The following is a 16,288-nucleotide window of genomic DNA, read 5'->3' as shown; positions in this document are numbered from 1 at the left end:
TAAAAGAACGATTGTGTGGATAGGGAGGAGAGTTAATGATTTTTATTATTATTATTATTAATAAAATTTTGGTTTTTTATTATTATTATTATTTCTTTTTTTTTCTTTATATATAACCATCGCCAGCAAAAGGGACCCAACATTCTACTGCGAGCCGTAACCTACGGCTCCCAGCCGTAGGCTACGGCGATACCTGGGAGATTTAAGGTCCGCCGTAAAACAGAGTCCAAGAGCCGTAAGGCTCTTTTTTTCACTTGGGGCCATAACCTACGGCTCCCAGCCGTAGGCTACGGCGGTACCTGGGCAAAAATTATAATTTTCTTCTTTTCCTTTTTTTTATTTTATTTTTTATTTGTTTTTTTTTAAATTGTTTAACTTTTATAATTTTTTATGATCTATGATTTATTGAAAACATGAAAATTATTACCCTACCCCCCGTTAAAAACCCGTGTTGTCCTCAACACTATGTTCGGGAAATCCGTAAAAATTTCCCCACACTTGTTTCGAACACTTGGTTTAAACGAAACTTATTCAAAACACAATAAACTAAACTAACTATTTACAAATACCAAACCTGGGCCTCTTTCACGTTTCTTCGTCATCCACCGGGCATAAAATATAACCCACTTTGTCGAGCTCGAGATTGTTGATATCATTACCTTCCAAGTACGGTTTGAGCCGATGCCCGTTCACCGTTTCTTGCTTGTTTGTTTGTTCGTCTTGAATATCAACATCACCGAACCTTCCCACTCTTCGGACAATGTAAGGACCCATCCACTTGCTTTTGAGTTTCCCCGCGAACATCTTCAATCTTGAATTATACAACCACACTTTTTGACCCACTTCAAAGTTCTTTTTCCTTATCTTCGCGTCATGAACTTTTTTCAGTTTGTCTTTATATGCGGATGCACACTCATAAGCTTGATCCCTTATTTCCTCAATTTCTGTCAATTGAAGCTTTCTCGCCCGACCCGCTTCATCATAGTTCGCATTCACCGTTTTAATTGCCCAATATGCCCAATGTGCCAACTCCATAGGCAAATGACATCCTTTCCCGTAAACCATTCGATAAGGAGTGGTATCAAGTGGAGTTTTGTAGGCCGTTCGATAAGCCCACAATGCATCATCAAGCTTGCTTGACCAATCTTTCCGATTCGTTCTAACCGTCTTCATTAAAATTTCTTTAATTTGCCGGTTAGATACTTCCACTTGACCACTCATTTGCGAGTGGTATGGTGTAGCAACGCGGTGGTTCACATTATATCTTTTTAGTAATTTTCCAAAATTGAAGTTTTTAAAATGTGAACCACCATCACTTATTATCACCCTAGGCACACCAAAACGAGCAAAAATATTAGATTGCACAAACTTACATACGATGGAATGATCATTGGTCCTCGTAGCGATAGCTTCAATCCGTTTCGAAACGTAGTCAACCGCAACCAACATATACAAAAACCCATTGGAGTTTGGGAAAGGACCCATGAAGTCTATTCCCCAAACATCAAGTATCTCCACTACCAAAATCTGTTGCAACGGCATTTCATCTCGTTTCGAAATGCTTCCCACTCTTTGACAATTAATGCAATTCCGGGCATACTCGCAAGAATCCTTAAAAAATAGTGGGCCAATAGAACCCACTAGATAACACCCGATAACCCATTTTGTTCCCACTAAAATGCCCTCCACATGCCGATGAATGGGCATGGGTCAAAATCTCTAAAACTTCAGTTTCGGGAACACATCTTCGTATCACTTGATCGGGCCCGATTTTGAACAAGTCTGGTTCATCCCATATATATTGCTTCACTTGACTAAGAAATTGTTGTCGTCTCTTCTTCGTCCAATGATTCGGAATTGCACCCTTGGCCAAATAGTTCACATAATAGGCATACCAAGGTGTAACAAAAGTAGACACGGCTAACAATTGCTCATCGGGGAACCGTTCATTGATTTCGCTTAGGTCATCAACTCCTTCCAAGGGGATCCGGGACAAATGATCCACAACAACATTTTCACATCCCTTTTTGTCCCGAATTTCAAGATCAAATTCTTGTAACAAAAGCACCCAACGAATCAACCAGGGCTTTGCATCCTTCTTTTCCATTAGATATCAAACCGCACTATGATCCGAATACACTATCACCTTGCTCCCCCAAAGATAATATCTAAACTTGTCCAAGGCATACACCACCGCTAATAATTCTTTTTCGGTTGTGGTGTAATTGAGTTGCGCCTCGGACAAAGTTTTGTTTGCATAGTATATCACCACCGGTTTCTTGTCGACCCTTTGACCCAAAACCGCTCCAATGGTCGTGTCGCTAGCATCGCACATAATCTCAAACGACTTTGACCAATCCGGTGGTTGCAAGATAGGAGCCTTCACCAGTTGTTCCTTCAAAACATGAAACGCTTGCAAACATTCGTTAGTAAAATCAAATGGAACATCTTTTAATAACAAGTTACATAAAGGTTTTGTAATTACACTAAAGCCTTTAATAAACCTTCGATAAAACCCCGCATGTCCCAAAAAAGATCTCACCCCCTTAACATTCTTTGGTGGGGGGTAAAGATGAAATTACCCGAATCTTTGCTTTGTCTACCTCCATTCCCCGGTCTGAAATGACATGCCCCAACACAATACCCTCTTGAACCATAAAATGGCTCTTTTCCCAACATAGCACCAAGTTTGTCTCAACACACCTTTTTAAAACTTTCTCTAATTCATCAAGACAAGAGTCAAAACTTGGGCCAAAAATAGAAAAATCATCCTTAAACACTTCAAGGGATTCCCCGACCATGTCCGAAAATATACTCATCATACATCTTTGGAACGTGGCGGGGGCGTTACATAGTCCAAATGGCATCCGCCGAAAAGCGAATGTACCATATGGACATGTAAACGTGGTTTTGTGTTGGTCGTCCAGGTGAATAGCAATTTGGTTATAACCCGAGTACCCATCCAAAAAACAATAATATTTTTGACCGGAAAGTTTTTCAATTATTTGGTCAATGAAGGGTAACGGGAAATGGTCTTTTGAGGTAGCGGCGTTTAGTTTTCTATAGTCAATACACACTCGCCACCCGGTTACCGGGCGGGTGGTGATTTGCTCACCTTTCTCATCTTTTACTACTTGGATGCCGGATTTTTTAGGCACTACCTGAGTCGGACTTACCCATACACCATCCGAGATGGGATAAATGATCCCCGCATCCAACCACTTGATAACTTCTTTCTTTACCACCTCTCTCAAATTTGGGTTCAACCTTCTTTGTGTTTCACGGGTTGGCTTTGCATCCTCGCTTGTAATAATTTTATGCATCACAATGGATGGACTAATACCTTTTAAATCGGCTATCGCCCACCCAATTGCCGCCTTGTGAGCCTTCAATACCCGTATCAACTCCTCCTCTTGAGCTACCTCCAAGTTGGAAGCAATGATCACCAGTAAGGTGTCATTCTCCCCCAAAAATGCATACTTAAGGTGTTTTGGTAACTCCTTCAATTCCACACTTGGTGGACTTTCCAAGGAAGGCCTTGTACCCGAATCGATTTCTACCGGTAAAGAGTCCGTTTGATGGGTCCATGGCGGTCTTCCTTCTTTCACCGCAAGAGCCTCTTGCTCTTTCTCTTCCATCTCCAACTCACATGCATGAACCTGCAAAGACACATCACAAACACAAGAACCCAAAATTTCCTCTTCGAACTCCTTCGGGTCATATCCATCTATAAAATTTGCTAAGAAACACTCATCACCATAAACATTAGTACCATTAGTAAAAACATTTAATCTCATCTTTCTATTACCGAATGTCATGTCGACCGTACCATATCGACAATCAATAATAGCATGTGCGGTGTTCAAAAATGGCCGATCCAAAATAACATTTTGTTGTTGAATTGGGTCCGCGGATGAGTAATCTAGCACAAGGAAATCAACGAGATAATAAAATTCATCAACTTTAACTATCACATCCCGTACGATACCCCTGGGAAGTTTATGAGACAAGTCAGCTAATACAACCGTTGTCTCAACTCGCTTCAATGGACCAAAATCGTATTGGTCGTATAACCCCCCCGGTAGGATACTTACTCCGGCTCCAAGATCCAATAACGCCCTTGTGGTTTGAAAATTTCCAACTTGAATGTTTATTAGGGGCGTTCCCGGATCTTGTAATTTAGGAGGAAGGTCTCCTTTCAATACCGCACTTACCCGCTCCGTTAAGTCTACCAATTTAGGCACTTTTTGTTGCCTCTTTTGGGTACACAATTCTTTTAGAAACTTAGCGTAAGCGGGTACCTGTTTAATAGCTTCAAGTAAAGGAAGATTAATTTTAACCTGTTTAAAAACCTCCCACATTTCCTCTTTTTGAGGACTCCGTTTTGAGATAAAAAAATTTCTACCCGGGTCTAATAAAGCCGAGGGAAACAGTACTTCACTAGATCCCTCACCCTCATTTATTTTTTCTTTTTCTTTAGTAACTTCAGGTTTTTCAAAATTGGGTTTTTTAGAAGAAACAATGGGTGGTTCATTTTCTTCCTCACTATCTTGAGCCGTTATATCCTCAACCACCCCATCAACCAAATCCAGTGAAGGATTGGTTTTATACTCTTTCCCACTTCTCAAAACACTTACATGGTGAATATTAACATTGTTACCTCTTGAAGTACCATGAGACGGGTTTACCTTAGTGTCGCTTGGTAATTGACCTTTGTTTTTCTTCAATTCAGACACTTCGGTTGCAAGTTGACCCATTTAGGTGGTCAAAGTTTGAATCGCTTTGTCTCGGGCCTCATCCTTTTGAATGCGAGCATCATCCATTTGGTTCCTCTTTTGCATTTCTGCTTGCGTGCTCTTTAACATTTCCATCATTTCATTTCCACCCGAAGACCCCCCTTGTTCTTGACCCGTTTGGTATTGCCTTTGGTATCCTTGGTTATTCCCTCCTCGATATCCACTTTGATTATTGTAATTGGCGCGAACCATAGTTTCCTTGGCTACCTTGAACAAGTCTGGTTCATCCCATATATATTGCTTCACTTGACTAAGAAATTGTTGTCGTCTCTTCTTCGTCCAATGATTCGGAACTGCACCCTTGGCCAAATAATTCACATAATGGGCATACCAAGGTGCAACAAAAGTAGACACGGCTAACAATTGCTCATCGGGGAACCGTTCATTGATTTCGCTTAGGTCATCAACTCCTTCCAAGGGGATCCGGGACAAATGATCCACAACAACATTTTCACATCCCTTTTTGTCCCGAATTTCAAGATCAAATTCTTGTAACAAAAGCACCCAACGAATCAACCAGGGCTTTGCATCCTTCTTTTCCATTAGATATCGAACCGCACTATGATCCGAATACACTAACACCTTGCTCCCCCAAAGATAATATCTAAACTTGTCCAAGGCATACACCACCGCTAATAATTCTTTTTCGGCTGTGGTGTAATTGAGTTGTGCCTCGGACAAAGTTTTGTTTGCATAGTATATCACCACCGGTTTCTTGTCGACCCTTTGACCCAAAACCGCTCCAATGGTCGTGTCGCTAGCATCGCACATAATCTCAAACGACTTTGACCAATCCGGTGGTTGCAAGATAGGAGCCTTCACCAGTTGTTCCTTCAAAACATGAAACGCTTGCAAACATTCGTCAGTAAAATCAAATGGAACATCTTTTAATAACAAGTTACATAAAGGTTTTGTAATTACACTAAAGCCTTTAATAAACCTTCGATAAAACCCCGCATGTCCCAAAAAAGATCTCACCCCCTTAACATTCTTTGGTGGGGGGTAAAGATGAAATTACCCGAATCTTTGCTTTGTCTACCTCCATTCCCCGGTCCGAAATGACATGCCCCAACACAATACCCTCTTGAACCATAAAATGGCTCTTTTCCCAACATAGCACCAAGTTTGTCTCAACACACCTTTTTAAAACTTTCTCTAATTTATCAAGACAAGAGTCAAAACTTGGGCCAAAAATAGAAAAATCATCCTTAAACACTTCAAGGGATTCCCCGACCATGTCCGAAAATACACTCATCATACATCTTTGGAACGTGGCGGGGGCGTTACATAGTCCAAATGGCATCCGCCGAAAAGCGAATGTACCATATGGACATGTAAACGTGGTTTTGTGTTGGTCGTCCAGGTGAATAGCAATTTGGTTATAACCCGAGTACCCATCCAAAAAACAATAATATTTTTGACCGGAAAGTTTTTCAATTATTTGGTCAATGAAGGGTAACGGGAAATGGTCTTTTGAGGTAGCGGCGTTTAGTTTTCTATAGTCAATACACACTCGCCACCCGGTTACCGGGCGGGTGGTGATTTGCTCACCTTTCTCATCTTTTACTACTTGGATGCCGGATTTTTTAGGCACTACCTGAGTCGGACTTACCCATACACCATCCGAGATGGGATAAATGATCCCCGCATCCAACCACTTGATAACTTCTTTCTTTACCACCTCTCTCAAATTTGGGTTCAACCTTCTTTGTGTTTCACGGGTTGGCTTTGCATCCTCGCTTGTAATAATTTTATGCATCACAATGGACGGACTAATACCTTTTAAATCGGTTATCGCCCACCCAATTGCCGCCTTGTGAGCCTTCAATACCCGTATCAACTCCTCCTCTTGAGCTACCTCCAAGTTGGAAGCAATGATCACCAGTAAGGTGTCATTCTCCCCCAAAAATGCATACTTAAGGTGTTTTGGTAACTCCTTCAATTCCACACTTGGTGGACTTTCCAAGGAAGGCCTTGTACCCGAATCGATTTCTACCGGTAAAGAGTCTGTTTGATGGGTCCATGGCGGTCTTCCTTCTTTCACCGCAAGAGCCTCTTGCTCTTTCTCTTCCATCTCCAACTCACATGCATGAACCTGCAAAGACACATCACAAACACAAGAACCCAAAATTTCCTCTTCGAACTCCTTCGGGTCATATCCATCTATAAAATTTGCTAAGAAACACTCATCACCATAAACATTAGTACCATTAGTAAAAACATTTAATCTCATCTTTCTATTACCGAATGTCATGTCGACCGTACCATATCGACAATCAATAATAGCATGTGCGGTGTTCAAAAATGGCCGACCCAAAATAACATTTTGTTGTTGAACTGGGCCCGCGGGTGAGTAATCTAGCACAAGGAAATCAACGGGATAATAAAATTCATCAACTTTAACTATCACATCCCGTACGATACCCCTGGGAAGTTTATGAGACAAGTCAGCTAATACAACCGTTGTCTCAACTCGCTTCAATGGACCAAAATCGTATTGGTCGTATAACCCCCCCGGTAGGATACTTACTCCGGCTCCAAGATCCAATAACGCCCTTGTGGTTTGAAAATTTCCAACTTGAATGTTTATTAGGGGCGTTCCCGGATCTTGTAATTTCGGAGGAAGGTCTCCTTTCAATACCGCACTTACCCGCTCCGTTAAGTCTACCAATTTAGGCACTTTTTGTTGCCTCTTTTGGGTACACAATTCTTTTAGAAACTTAGCGTAAGCGGGTACCTGTTTAATAGCTTCAAGTAAAGGAAGATTAATTTTAACCTGTTTAAAAACCTCCCACATTTCCTCTTTTTGAGGACCCCGTTTTGAGATAAAAATTTTTCTACCCAGGTCTAATAAAGCCGAAGGAAACGGTACTTCACTAGATCCCTCACCCTCATTTATTTTTTCTTTTTCTTTAGTAACTTCAGGTTTTTCAAAATTGGGTTTTTTAGAAGAAACAATGGGTGATTCATTTTCTTCCTCACTATCTTGACCCGTTATATCCTCAACCACCCCATCAACCAAATCCGGTGAAGGATTGGTTTTATACTCTTTCTCACTTCTCAAAACACTTACATGGTGAATATTAACATTGTTACCTCTTGAAGTACCATGAGACGGGTTTACCTTAGTGTCGCTTGGTAATTGACCTTTGTTTTTCTTCAATTCAGACACTTCGGTTGCAAGTTGACCCATTTAGGTGGTCAAAGTTTGAATCGCTTTGTCTCGGGCCTCATCCTTTTGAATGCGAGCATCATCCATTTGGTTCCTCTTTTGCATTTCTGCTTGCGTGCTCTTTAACATTTCCATCATTTCATTTCCACCCGAAGACCCCCCTTGTTCTTGACCCGTTTGGTATTGCCTTTGGTATCCTTGGTTATTTCCACCTCGATATCCACTTTGATTATTGTAAGGTTGGCGCGAACCATAGTTTCCTTGGCTACCTTGAAAATTTGGGTTTGATTGATTCGAAGGGTTCCCATAACGAAAATTCGGGTGGTTTCTCAACCAGGGGTGGTAAGTGTTAGAATTCATGTTGAAGTTTCTACCACCCCCTCCTTGACCTTGAACGGCATGAACTTCTTCATATTGCCCTTCCACCATTCCTTGGCAATTTTCAGCCGCATGACCTATTTCATTACACAATGCACAAACATCATAAATTTGGTTAGAAGTTTGAACATTACCGTCATCTATTGCGTGCACTTGAGGTCGGACAATGGCCGGTCGTGCTCTCCTTGATGCTTGAGCTTTTCTCTTTGATGTAGTTGCCATGCTCTCCAAAAACTCCCAATCATCATTCTCGTAATTTGTACCAAAAGTCCCACCGGTGATGGACATTAAATCACGAGCATCTTCGGCACTCAACCCCTCGTGAAAGGCATTCATTAATTCCCACAATTCGATTCCATGGTGAGGGCAATTTTTGATCATCATATTGAAACGCTCAAAAGCCTCATGATCTCACCATGTTGTTGTTGGAAGCTTCTCAACCCCTTTCTTGCATCGTTGGTCTTTTGGGCGGTGTAAAACGCATCCAAGAAGGTTTGTTGCATTTCTCCCCATGTATATATGGATGCTGAAGGTAATGTGTAGAACCATTTTTTCGCCTTATCTTCCAAAGAAAATTGGAATAATACCAATTTAATATCATCGGCTGAGAACCCTTGAATCCCAAGAGTGTTACAAATCGAGTCATAAGCCTCCAATGAAAGTAAGGCTCCTCCGTTGCTAACCCCTTATATTTTGGCAAACTTTGCAAAGAGTTGGTCCTCACTTCAAATGTCCTTCCTTGATCATTGTGAGGAATAACTACCGGTGAAGGGTTATGAGTGATTACCGGCCTAAAATGCGCTTCGATGCCCCTCACATTTTCTCTAAGATGTCTCCTTGGTACACCGAACCTACCTCTTGGAGGAATAGGACCCATTGGCCTTGGTACTTGCCCTTGTGGTGCAATAGGTTGTTGAAACTGTTGTTGTGGCATCGGTGGGCGTTTAGGTGGTCTTTGGAATTGTGGTTGCATGTTTTGCGGCCAGACTTGTTGCAATGGTATAGGGCGTCGCATTTGTGGCCCTTGTGGTCTTGGCCGAATGTTTTGTGTTATGAGTTGTTGTTGTTGTGGCATTCCACCGGCACTTGCCATCCCTTGAGATTGACTTTGCACATAACCGAATTCTCCTTGATCACCATAACCCCCATAAGCATACCCATCTTCATCATAACCCTCGAACTCCTCAAATCCTTCATCATACCCATCTCCTTGAATTCCCGACGATTGCCCAAATGGAAGAGTCGAGTATTGGAAACCCGACTGGTTTGATGGTCGAAACGGTGTAGCATGGACAATGGACGAAATTGGTGCTATGGTATGGCTTGAATATGACGGACCCGCACCCGGGAAGAAATGGGATAATGGTGGTATAGTAGTGGAAGGGTTAAATGTGATGGTTGGTTCTTATTGGGTAGTAATGGGTTGTGTGGTGTTGGTTGATGTGACATTTTGAATTATGGTGGGTTCGGTAGTATTTGGTGGAATGGTGGTATTTGGTGAAGGTTGAGTGGATGTTGGTATAAATGATGAGGTGGATTCACCCGTAGTGGGTGGTGGTGGTGGATCCATGTATCGAAGTGGTGTAATCGGTGTGATTGGTGTTGTTGGTGAACCGCTCATTGTGTTTTCCCTTAACAAAATCCTATTTGCTCGCAAAGTTCGTTCAATTTCCGGATCAAATGCTAATGGTGAAAGCTTGTGAGAGCTTCTAGTACGCATGCACCTGTAAATACCTGCACACTAACACACCTCGCGTAAACCAGAAAAATAACAAACTTAAGAAAAGAAAAAATAACACACGTTGCGCACTACTCCCCGGCAACGGCGCCAAAATTTGACGTGATGTCGTGGTCACAATCAAATTTAATCCCAATAACAACTATATAGATAGTGGCAAGTGGGTATCGAACACAGGGAGTTTGTGGAATATGTGTTATTTGAAAGTTTATCTAATTTAACTAAATTAATCTAATTACAAGAGAAATAAAATTCAAGAGTTTATGTGAGTGAATTGGTTTTAGACTAAATTAAACTAATTAAATTGCATGAGAAAAGTTTGGTTGTAAGCAAATTAGAGACAAATGACCATCCTAGATCTCCGGTTTGTTTCGACATTCATATTATCATTCCACTAGAAAGAACTACATAGACATAGCTCATGTGTGATTACTTGCAGTGATGAAAGGGAACTAAGTACTCAGATTCCTAGAACGTGAGGTTGTTACCCGATGATCAATCAACCCTTACCCAATCCTAATTCTACCCATGATATCTATCTCAATTGCCAACGGCACCAAGAACGTATGGTTTCAAACTGGATTAACATAAGAATCACTACAAAAAAAAGCCATTTAGTGGCATACACTTTTAATGGCATTTAATTTTTATGCCACTAATTTAGGTTTTTAGTGGCAGTTTGTGTATTCCATATTTACTTACCACACACTTTTTACGGCATTTAGTTTTTTTGCCACTATTTTATGTTTTTAACGGCACTTAGTTTTAATGGTATTTACGTTTTGTGCCACTGAAAACTTCACCCAAAACATTCATTTGTAACTTATGCAATCAGTTATTTTCACTCCCAAATTTCATTCCCTCTAGAAATTTCGTATCGCCTTCAAATTTTACCAAAATATTCCCTCCCAAAATATTCCTACCAATCCAGATTTCAGTTCAAGGTTTTTCTTTTGATGTTTACTGATGAACATATACTACAGTTACGAATTTGAATTCAAGTTTTTTCCCCAAACCCTGATTCCATTTGGAGCCCTAAATCTGTTCTTCACCAAATTTCAATTCAATTAAAGAATTAATGGTGGCCGTTGGGCTAGGCAATCATTCGACAATCGGCACTCACACAACCACAGGCCCACGCTATTGGCTCGCAAGCAATTGAACAATCTGGTTTGCGCTTCAATATTTTTATAAGTATAATTTTTTTGATTTGTTGGTCGATCAGGTGTTCAACAAAAAGAAAAGGAATACAAAGGCCAGTCGCTAATTTTATGTTCGATTTGGTACACGTTCTTTCATTGGTTTGTAAGTTTGTTCATCATTATGTTATTAGCTTTGTTTTGATGTCTCTATTTTGTTTGGGTAATTTTATCTTCGGATTGTGAGCATGTAGAATCTACGTTATTTTGGAGAAGAGAAAAACTTACCATATTCAGAGCAGAAAGAGGAGTTTCTTAAAGCACTTAAAGAGAATCAAGCCCTAGTTTTGGTCGGTGAGGATGTAATGGTAAAGCCACTAAGGTTAGTCCAATGCCTCGATTGTAACTCTAGTTTTATCATGATTGTTGCTTCAATTAGAGATTTGTATATTAATTTTGGATATGAGTATGTTTATAGTGAGTAATTGAATCAGTTTTTAGTGTTTTTGTTTGCTGGTATCTGTGAAATATTATGCTATTATGTTTGCTATAAAGATTGTTGAGTTTTTGATTGAATTGTGAAAAAAACAGATTCCTCAATTTGTGCTCAAAGCCGTAGAGTTAGAGAGCGTAGATAAACGTAACAAGTTCATGGCGGATTGCACCAACCTCGTAGGTGGCTGAAATGTCTGTTTCCAGCCTAGTTGTAGAGGAAATGGATGTCACAATTGGAGAAGAAGTTGGTTATAGAATCCCCTTTTTGCAGCAGTCCAAAATCTATTTTGAAGTATGTTTTTGAAATACTAATACAAAAGAAATGTTCTCAAATCTCATAGTTTCACCAGTGTTGTAGATTCTATTATCAGAAGTGGTCCAGCTGATGTTGTGGAGAGTGTAAATGATGGCTCTAATAGTTCTTTTTTAGGATTATTAGGTGATGTCTCTAAAAGAATGACATCATTTTTTGTATGCAAGCGTTTCCAAACCTTTTTATATTCTGCTAGTGATTGTTAATGCACTACAGGTTGCTGCCTTTGTCCCCAAAAGTGAACTTGATTGTGAAATAGATGAGATGCCCATTTGCTGGAAGTAATTGCCAAAACATACTACAGAAGTTCCAGATGGAGGAGATGAAAAGACGCGAGATAACTTTTTTGCTGATTGGTGGGTAATTTGTCATTTCCTATATGTGTAGTTATCTCTTTAATGATTGGTGGATATATTTTTTATTTAATTGTATATTAGCAGCTTGATTGTATTGGTTTCGAAGAAGCTGAAGATAAGAAAGCCGAATTTATGACTACAGACTAAATTTGTGGCTTCAGATTTGATTTGTGGATTCTTTCAGGTGCTATTCTTTCTTTAGCCAAAGTAAGACTACGGGGAGTGGAGGAGCTTGGGTTGGGGGCATTGCTCGACACGTGGAGAGGGTGGGATCAACAAGCTTATGGTGAAAAATAAGGGGTGTGGTGTGGCGTGGCCAGCCATGTGATTTTTTTTAATTAAAGTAGCCAACCAAAGCCAGCCAAGTCACCCTGCCCCCCCCACCCCACCCCACGCCAGGCTGAATACCCACCCCAAAGGGGCAAAGCCATGCCCAAGCCCCTCCCGGAGTGGAGCAGCTGGCGTTGAAGGGTTTCCCCCGCCCAACCAACTCCTCCACTCCCTGCAGTCTAAAGCCTCCTATCTGCATAAAGCTTTTTAGTTCTTCTATAGAATTAGGCCTGTTTAATCTATCGTAATAGATGCAACTACAATATTGAAATTTCAAAACTAGTTTTTATATTTCACTGCATTTGTTGTGTTTAAAATATAGATGATTGTTTTTAAGTTTTTTTCACACATTTCTTGTAGCTTACTAAACTTATTTTGATTTTACCTAATCAAGGTCTCTAAATTTCCAAAATGGCTGCTTAAAGCTTTGCAATGGAGTCGTTTAAGCATGTTTTACATATGGCCAGGATATTTGCTTTATGAGCAAACGATTTAAGGTTTGACATGTCACGATTTTATAAAGTCATTTAATCATATTTATTTTTAGCTTAAAGCTCTCTTCTTTGTTGCTATGTTATAGTTATAGTAACTTTTGAATTCATTCAAGTTTTTAGGATATGTACAAGTATAAAATTATTTACTTCAAGAAGTCTGTGTGTGGGTGTAGAGATTCAACATATCTCCAGATCTTAAAAACAGAGGTATGTATTGTTATACACTTTTTTTATTGGCATTAGAGTAAATTATTGAGTGAGTATAGTTTAGTTAATTTTAAAAAATAGAGGTATGTATGTGGCTGTACGCTTTATGAATTAGTGCACCCGGATGAATTTTACGGCTTTGAGTTGATGGCGGATCATGTTGATGGCAAGTCGATTTTATTTGCGGCAGAGTTTAGTTATATTGATAGCATTTGTAGGTTAGATCTCTAAGTATCAGAGAAATGTTGCAATTTGATTTTATAATAATCAGATAGGTTTGAAATTTAGAATGTTTCTTATCCGCATTGTATAAAAGTTTTAGTCTTTATAAGCATCCTGCTCGAGGGGAAGCCGCTGATGCGTAATTTGAATTGAGTTTTAAAGGAAAAACTGGGAAAAGAGTTACCTTGCTAGGCTAGGGCTCTATTCTGCATCTTGTTTTTCATTACTTCATTTACATAGTTCCCATGCATTCATTGGAAGAGTAGACGCTTTACTTTTTGTTTAAGGGTGTGCAATACGTATTGCAAGCACTATGTTTGCATGTCGAAACACTTGTTATGAACCAATCTATGTGTGAGAGTAGTTCAACATCTGGTAGATTGTTTGTTTACATAAACAACTTTTCGGCTGGCCTTTAGGGATGAGTGCAAAATTATACAATTTTAGCGTCAAAAAAAAATTCAGCATAATGTACAGTGTTATAGACACCATAACTATAATCAAACACTTTGTTAAGTCACATATATACCATTTTACTGGGCTAGGGGTGTCATACGACCAATTTCTAGTCTTGTCTTACTTTTGAGTTGCATAACTTGGAAGTTAAAACCCATTTTCTAGTTTTTTTGTTTTAATCAACGAAGTTGAAAGCCTAGCTGCAACCGAGTTTTGATGAAAGGAAACCCAAATGTAGATAGGATGTTTAGAGTTGGTACATGTTAGCTGAATGCTTGATTTTTTTTGTTCTTTTGCTTTCAAATTTTCATAGCTTTAGCTGCAATAGTTGGTTGGGTGTGGGAGTAGAAACAAAATTATACTTTTAGTAGAGGCGCTTGAAATATGTCAGCCAACCTTCTGTTTTTAGATACTTATATTATTAGTCCTATGTGCAGATTCTTCTATTTTTAACAACGACTAGGCTGCTTGATGTTATGGAGGATTATTTGTACTGGAAAAAGTACAAGTACCTTCGCTTAGATGGACATACATCTGGTGGAGACCGTGGGGCCTTAATTGATCAGTCTAACAATCCAGGATCACCATTTTTCATATTCCTGCTCAGGTGATTGGCATTTTTTGTTAGTTGAAGATTCTCTAGAGTGATGATCATAAATCTTTTAATTTATTTCTCATATTTCACTTTTTGTTATTAAATTTATGTTTTTTATTTAATTTATTTCTCATATTTCATATTTTGTTATTGATTTATGTTTTTTTTTTAATTTATGGCATCTTGTTGTATGTTTGTAATTACGCTGAGCATATGTCCTTGTGATCCCTAGCATTCGCGCCGGAGGTGTTGGAGTGAATCTTCAAGCTACAGATACAGTCATCATTTTTTACACAAATTGGAATCCACAGGCATTACATATATGGAGGATTATCTGTGTTTTGTTTTTGTAGGATGATCCCCTATGTGTTGCTGCCAGACAAGATGGGAAGATATTAGTCTCTAGTCTGTGGGTTGATCACAGTTTTGATGTCGGAGCGCCTGTGGATACAACCTCGGTCTGTACGCAAATCCGATTGGTTTTAGGTTACATTATGAATCTATTCAGGACTGGACTGAGTTACTGGTTTGTAACCAAGTATGTGCATTTGTATTTTTATCAGGTAATGTACGTACCAATGAGATATTTGAATGGGATTCCAGGTGCAACGTCACTAGTTATATGTTTGACAGGATATCAACGTGAAGATCGAGAGGACATTATGGTGATGTCAAAAGAAGTAAGTTTGCCTTTTATTAACTGCTATTACATCTTTGATAGCAATGGTTATCAGATCTAATCAATTTAACATGAATTGTGAAATTTCAGGTTGAGTATAGTCGGTTGGCTGATGTAGCGGCAATAAGTAGTAAGTGCTGGAAACTATGAAGCGGAAGTATGACTACTAAGAAAACGTTAACACGATGATTATTTAACTCGCATGAAGATTGTGAGAGATTCATGAACACAATGAAGTTTTGAGTTTTTATTCATACACTTGTTAGTTTATTTGGGTTATTTGTTTGATCGTTAGACTTAGATCGACACTTATTAGAGATTTGGAATCTTTTGAAGATCGATTGAACTTTTAATTGAAGTGATTATTTTATGATTTCTACATTTTATAATTTTGTTTTTATTTTTTAATGTAAATAAATGATAATTGTAATTAATTAAAATTAATATAATAAACGTCAATGGCATTTAATTTGATGTGATTTTTGTGGTAGAAAATATATGTCACTAAAAGCTCAAAAGTTTGTACAGGCAGATAAAAAAGTGCCGCTAAAAGCCTAAAAACTTTGTGCGGCACATTGAAAAAGTGCCACTAAAAGGCTTTAGCGTCAGGGCTTCTTGTGGCACTTTTTTTGTGTGCCGCCCATTCTTACAAGGTTCTTTAGTGGCACTTTCTTGTTTTTCTGTGGCACTTTTTGCATGCCACTAGATGGCATTTTTTTTTTGTAGTGAATTAACAAGCTACTAACAAATTATCACACACCATAACAAACAAATCATAAAGATAAGGATTGTTATTCTAGAAATTAGGAAATCAAACACAAAATGTCTCAAGCAAACCTTCAATCCGGGATGATCATAAAGTGTTTAGCCACACATGGCTCGAATCAACATCATACACAAGTTTTCAATGTTCAAAGG

At 39.2% G+C, this 16,288-nt stretch overlaps 1 long non-coding RNA gene across 18 annotated transcripts; it reads left to right on the top strand.

Annotated features, from left to right (window-relative positions):
• Window positions 1-10,885: 10,885 nt before the first annotated feature.
• LOC110885172 lies at window positions 10,886-15,751 on the top strand. Of its 18 annotated transcripts, none has more exons than XR_002561919.2 (12): window positions 10,909-11,389; window positions 11,478-11,605; window positions 11,815-12,010; window positions 12,077-12,157; window positions 12,248-12,387; window positions 12,472-12,571; window positions 13,112-13,214; window positions 13,325-13,418; window positions 14,534-14,703; window positions 14,924-15,149; window positions 15,255-15,371; window positions 15,461-15,751. It is a non-coding gene; the product is annotated as an uncharacterized LOC110885172 (long non-coding RNA). The 18 variants fall into 18 exon arrangements; XR_002561917.2 differs by having other exon boundaries at window positions 12,069-12,157; XR_002561920.2 differs by having other exon boundaries at window positions 10,886-11,367; window positions 11,815-12,157.
• Window positions 15,752-16,288: the final 537 nt, after the last annotated feature.

This window comes from Helianthus annuus, chromosome 3, assembly GCF_002127325.2.
Source record: "Helianthus annuus cultivar XRQ/B chromosome 3, HanXRQr2.0-SUNRISE, whole genome shotgun sequence".
In the NCBI taxonomy this organism is placed as follows: domain Eukaryota; kingdom Viridiplantae; phylum Streptophyta; class Magnoliopsida; order Asterales; family Asteraceae; genus Helianthus; species Helianthus annuus.
The sequence above is the reverse complement of the archived record's forward strand: the minus strand, read 5'-3'. Positions and strand labels throughout refer to the sequence as shown.